Below are 6,237 nucleotides of genomic sequence, written 5' to 3'. Positions count from 1 at the left end.
TTATCAAAGTTATTCACATTAATGAGATTCTGTACCAAAAAGGGATTTTTTTGTAAGTATGTGAATACTAGGCCATGACTTCTCTGCAGCACCACACTACTTCATTCAGATATTATCACTCATTTAGCCTTTCCCAAATATTACAATATACACTAGTTTACATTGCTATTACGATAACATGTCCATTAAATCTGCAGCCCTAAAAGGCTTTAATGTAATATGCACAATAGCTACAACAATGCAAAATACTAAGACTTATAGAAATAAAATAGTGCAAGAGACATAATGTTGCATGTAAGTGCAAAAACAATAATGAAAACAGACAACACCGTAAAAGAGGGGCTTGAGACATGGCTATCTTGATAACTTCTATGATGGGGGGGGGGGGGCAGAATTCAGCAGGACATTTCAAGTTTTCATTCTCAGCTGAGGCATCCATGGCTCAGCTGATGGATATGGGGCAGGGGGGGGGGGAGAAGCAGGGCGACCCTGTGCAAGCCCTCTCCAGAACACCCTCCTCTGAGCACCTGAGCCCCTGAGCTGCATGCCAGTCTGCTGGAAGTCACGTCAGGCAGCACAGAACTAATTCATGGCTTCACACCAATCCAAAGCCGAGTTGCCCTCGCCCCGCAGGTTACAACTCCTCCCTCTCACTTCTACTTCTTTTCTTAACACCTGTAGTGATGTCACGAAGAAGCTCTGCCAGAGAAAAGCTTGTGTCCTGGATCCTTAAAACAAAAAAATAAAAAGTACAAATTACTCAAAGAAAAGTTGGGCATTCCCATGGCAACCAGGTCCTGTGGTATAGGCACGGATATCAGGCCAAGCCCAATTCCATTTGCATACAAATTGCCCAGCTGGCACCTTGTTGTTATGACAACGGCACACAGTTCCCAGAATTTATTTGGAAGTGAAATACAAAAAGGAAAGCAGCCAGCGAGGAGACTCATTGATAAAATTCCTATTCCTTTCTGATGATGATGACATTGCTGACACTATGTTCTCATGTGCGTCCAATCAGCATTTAGAACCTGCAGGAAATGAGGACAATAATTATATACTGAAGAATGGAATTATCGGACGAGATAATTACTATGATGTATGTTGAATTGAATGCAATATTACATCTGTATGTATATGTACAATGTGTTTAATTACAGATCTGTTCACGATTTGGTTAATTAATGACTGAGCCTAATTGATTTTCCTTTACAACAAACTCAACAAATGTTAAATAAGCACTGGCAGTAGTGCTTCAGTCTTCTCCTTAGTTTGCCTGCTTTTGCAAACCTTTATGTAATTCCTTACAATGAGCCATGCCAGATCCTCAGAGCTTGAGAGAGAAGGTAAACTCTGCTGACAACACAGTGTCCTCTACTGGCTGCATGCGGCAGGAAGTTTACACAACCGCCTGTCTGTCTAAACGGATAATATAGCTCAAGGGCAACTGAGCGGATGCTTTTCCATAGTCATCGTGGCTCAGCTTACTGGCCAGTTAAAAAGCCCTGCTGTGGGCAGCATATCTATTTATCCCAGCGAGTCCCACGAGACTCTAGTTTAATCATTGGCTTCTGTTTGGCTGTCAGACCATCGCAGGCTAATCAGTGCCTCTCTCAGTGGGAACAAAGCAGCGCCTGGTCCCAATACTTGACCTGTACCTCGAGTGCTAGAGTGCTGATCTGTGGGCAAGGTGAAAATATTAACAACTCTGCACTTTTCCCCCTTCATCGTGTTAATGATGAGAGCCCCACTGATAGCCCTGTTATAGATTGTTAGAGAAAACCTGTGAAAACCACTCGAGCCCGGAGTGAAAGGCCTGCTTCAGCAACAACACAACAATATGTGTGTGTGTGTGTGTGTGTGTGTGTGTGTGTGTGTGTGTGTGTGTGTGTGTGTGTGTGTGTGTGTGTGTGTGTGTGTGTGTGTGTGTGTGTGTGTGTGTGTGTGTGTGTGTGTGTGTGTGTGGCACCCTTTACCTGAGGGTGGGGGCAGAGGGAAGGTGACACATCCTGCCTCCCCAGCATATAAATTGAGGAGCCTTCTCGCTGAGGTGCCGCTGGCTCCAAGGCACGACAGTTTAGTGTGTTTCTTTCCCTGAAGGTCACAACTCGCCAGCCGCTCAGATCTTTACTCAAGCACCATCGCACTCATTTGTCACTTACCATCCAATCCAACATGGCGACCCGATGGGGACTCTGTGGTGCGGGGAAGATCAGCCATGACTTCAGCGTGGCCATGAAGACTCTGCCACCTGGAGATCACCAGGTACTCTATCCAAAAAAGCCCACAACCTTCACTGTCACACTGTTCTCCTGCTGACAGAGCAACACTTTGATTAATGTGTGTGTTTTTCTCTCTTTCGCACAGATAGCAGTCATTGCATCGAGGAGCCTGGAACGTGCCAAAGAGTTTGCCAACAGACATGGTATTCCTAAGGCTTACGGCAGCTACGAGGAGCTGGCCAACGACCCGGACATTGGTGAGTAAAGAGCTGTCAGGCTGCACGGGCAGAGATAATGGCTTGTTGTGTTGCTGTTTGAAGCTGAGCCTGGAACATCTGTGTCCTCGCAGACATGGTGTACGTGGGAGTGCTGCACACAGAGCACTGGAGGGTGGGTCTGCTGTTCCTCAAGGCCGGGAAGAACGTGTTGTGTGAGAAACCTTTCGCCATGAACTCCAGGCAGGTGAAAGACCTCGTCGCCACAGCCAAGAAAAACAATGTCTTCCTCATGGAGGTAAGGATGACGGTATACAGCCTTGTAGACCTTTGACATGGGGCCATTGCAGGTGCAGGTTAAAAGCCAACACAATACAAACACAACACAAAACATTTGGATGTGTTTAGAGATAATATTTCAAGTCTCACCTCGTCATACAGACATCTTGTCAAATCGGATGTAAAATCATTTTTAAAAGAAAAAAATAACAAAAAAGTGTTTTTATGTTGGCTTTAAATCCATGTTTTGGAACTAAGATTGGTGCTATTTACTTTCCAACTAAAACTAGATGAGAATGTGTAGCTTAGTTTAACATAAAGGCGGCACATTTGTCATCTGAGTGATAACAAAGCATAGTTGCTGCTGGTCCGGGTCATAACCCCTTATATTAGTAAATGTGCAATTTGTTGTTTTACACATTTTTTCACGTAAGATTTAAGATGCTAATCAGACAGATTTAGAGCTGCTGGTCTATGGATGTTGTCCCATGAGAATAAACAGGGCTGGCAATTATCTGGTTTTCTGATTTAATACCAAGCTAAGCTAACCAGCACGAATATTTACCGACGTGAGAGTATAGTCCATGTTGTCATATATCTCTCTGCAGGAAAGCAAATAAGAGTTTTCCTATTGTGTTAGAACTATGACTTAAACCCTTTGTAGCAGGTGGTTTGATACAAGTAAGTATTAACATATTAACCTTTTATTTTAAGTGGATATCTCATTGCATTTGAACTCAGCAGTGGCATGATGGTGCAATGAGGGCAGATATTTTAAGCACAGGAGATTAATGTAGGAAGCAAAACCCTGAACGTCCTGGGAATATTTGGTGCAGTAAAACATCTTGTCATGTCATGTTTAACCAGCACATCTGCCACAGCAGTGCACAGGAGTATGAGGAAGTGGAAAGCTGTGGTAATAAACTGCTGCCTGGGTGAAGCTCCAGTCTGAGCTGTTTACTGTTGCAGCGGTGCTATAGGTTGTCTGCTCTGCCCCTCTCAGGCCATCTGGTCCCGCTGCTTCCCCCTGCACGCTGAGGTGCGCAGGCTGCTGGCGGAGGAGGCGGTAGGGGAGGTGAAGCTGGTGAAGGCCTACTTCGGCTCCCCACAGCTCCACATCCCCCGCTCGGTGGAGAAGGAGCTGGGAGGCGGCGCACTGCTGGACATCGGCGTGTACTGTCTGCAGTTTGTGCTGATAGTGTTCAACGGAGAGAGGCCGGAGTCCATCCAGGCCACTGGGGTGCTACTCGACTCAGGTATGATTCAGCACACAGCAGTATAGTTGTATGCAGATTTGCATCATTACCCACACACAGCATGAATCAGAGATTACAAAGTGGTTATTGAAAGCATCAAAAATAAAGTCCAAAAGGAAGTAAGAACCCCTACTGGGAAGCAGAAGAAACTTACAGAAAATCAATTTTTTTATGAACTGTCCAAAAAGTAAACACCTCAGGGAAGAATTCTCCACACAGAAAATCCCAGACTTATCTTTAAAATGTCAGACTAATCCAAATCCTCCCCGGGGGAATGCAGTAATACAGTCAAAGTGACAGGGGAATATGTAACTACATGTCTCACAGCAGCAAGATATCCTTCAATTTAATTCCACACTATTCATGTAATGAACATTTTCTTTTCTTTTACTTACCTTACCTAAGTTTTCGTTTTGTACAGCTGTGACCTTTTCTTTTGAATCAGAAGGTGATGCCAGTAAAGCTGAATAGAAGTGGACTGATTTGACCCAATTGTAGTTTGCTGAAGGGCCGTGTATTAAAATGACCTGAACTGAACTGAATGGAACTTACTCAACAGTAGTATTCATACCATTTATTCAACCCATGTTGCAATGCTTTACTTTTCAAATGTTTTGCAGGAGTGGATGAGTCAGTGGTTGTTGTGATGAAGTTTTCCAGGAACAGGATGGCCTTCTGCACATTTTCAATTGCTGTCCGACTTCCCAACGATGCTGTCATCGCTGGCACTAAGGGCTCCATTAAAGTACGCTATGCTAGTCTTTCACAGGAACATTGTACTTCATCAAGAAATGATTGAGACATGCAAACACTGAGTTGACTGCTAATTAGTTTCATGTTTAATTAGATATCCATACCAACTGCATTTGATGATGCACGAGTTGAGTGATTGGATTAACACAAAAATGCATTTCCTGTTCTCCCTTCAGGTTCTTGGCCCCATGCACTGCCCTACCACACTCGTAGTGAACGACAAAGAGTTGGAGTAACCGCTGTCCGAACCTGGCCTCCCTTTGAATTTCGACAACAGCACCGGGCTTCGCTTTGAGGCAGAGGAAGTGAGGCAATGCCTGCTTAAAGGTACGTCATGACAATAGGAAAGTGTATTTGTCTTAGGTAGGTTGAGTTTGAAAGAAAGAAGCTGCAATTCAATGAAACAGAGGCTTACCTGGAGCTTCTTGTGGATATTTGCATGAAAACACAAACACACATCAGATTGATTCCGAATCAATGCTGTTATCAGTCCTTGGATGTCCTCCGGCTTACATCACGCTCTATTGGTTTGCCTCCTATGTTCATTTACATAATCTTTACATCCTTGCTTTGATGTTTTAATGTTGCATTTAATGTTTGGCTCTATGAAACCTGATGTACTTATATGATTCTGTTTTCTTCAAGGTTGTGTCTTCCTGGTCGAATGTACTTATTGTAAGTCGCTTTGGATAAAAGCGTCAGCTAAATGCAATGTAATGTAAGGTAATGCATTGTGAGCGTTTGTATAATTTAACCGTGGTTATAAACAGGCGTGTCTGTCAGATTTTCCTGTGAAACTCCTCTTTATCCGCAGGACTTAAGGAGAGCCCACGGATGCCTCTGGCAGACTCGGTCTTACTGACAGAGATCATGGATGAAATCAGGAAGCAGGTGGGAGTTTTCTTCAGTCAGGACAGCCAGTAACATACCTCTGAAGATAAACCAACTCAGACGGAACTGCTCGGGGCGGGCTTTGAATCTTTGGTATTAGCAGATCACTCATAGCACCGTGTGACAACTGTGATCTGGATAACAAACTGCTGACACCAAATGAATATACAATGAATATTATAATTTATGTAAATCTTGGATGGCTTTATTACGGTCTGTTTTCATCTAAATGCATCTTTTAGACACATTAGAGCTCCAAACATTGTAATTTCCCCCACGATTGATCATATTTGATACAGTACACGACAAAATGTGACACTGTCAGTTTAAAAATGTCCTAAACCAGATAAATCACCATGTAAACAACCCATGTCCTGTAATCAAGTTGTAGAGTCTTACCAAAACAAACCCATCTGTCAGTGCAGGCTGTGTGATTGATGAATCCAATAAAGGAATGATTGTGAAAGCCTTGTTTCATTTTAAATATCATCCGCTGGAGAGAAGAGGAGACTTCGAGTGGCACTTTTAAATCAAAGTCACGTCTGACCCCTGCAGCCGTGTACAAATAGACTCATGTACTCCATACAAAAATAGGTTGCACTGTCTGCTTTTCAAGGTTAG

General features: G+C 43.5%; 1 pseudogene; it reads left to right on the top strand.

Annotated features, from left to right (window-relative positions):
• The first annotated feature begins 2,175 nt into the window (after positions 1-2,175).
• LOC117549207 lies at positions 2,176-5,685 on the top strand (annotated as a pseudogene).
• Positions 5,686-6,237: the final 552 nt, after the last annotated feature.

This window comes from Gymnodraco acuticeps, unplaced genomic scaffold (genome assembly GCF_902827175.1).
Source record: "Gymnodraco acuticeps unplaced genomic scaffold, fGymAcu1.1, whole genome shotgun sequence".
Classification (NCBI taxonomy): Eukaryota; Metazoa; Chordata; class Actinopteri; order Perciformes; family Bathydraconidae; genus Gymnodraco; species Gymnodraco acuticeps.
Note: the sequence above shows the minus strand (reverse complement) of the source record. Positions and strands in the feature narration are given on the sequence as shown.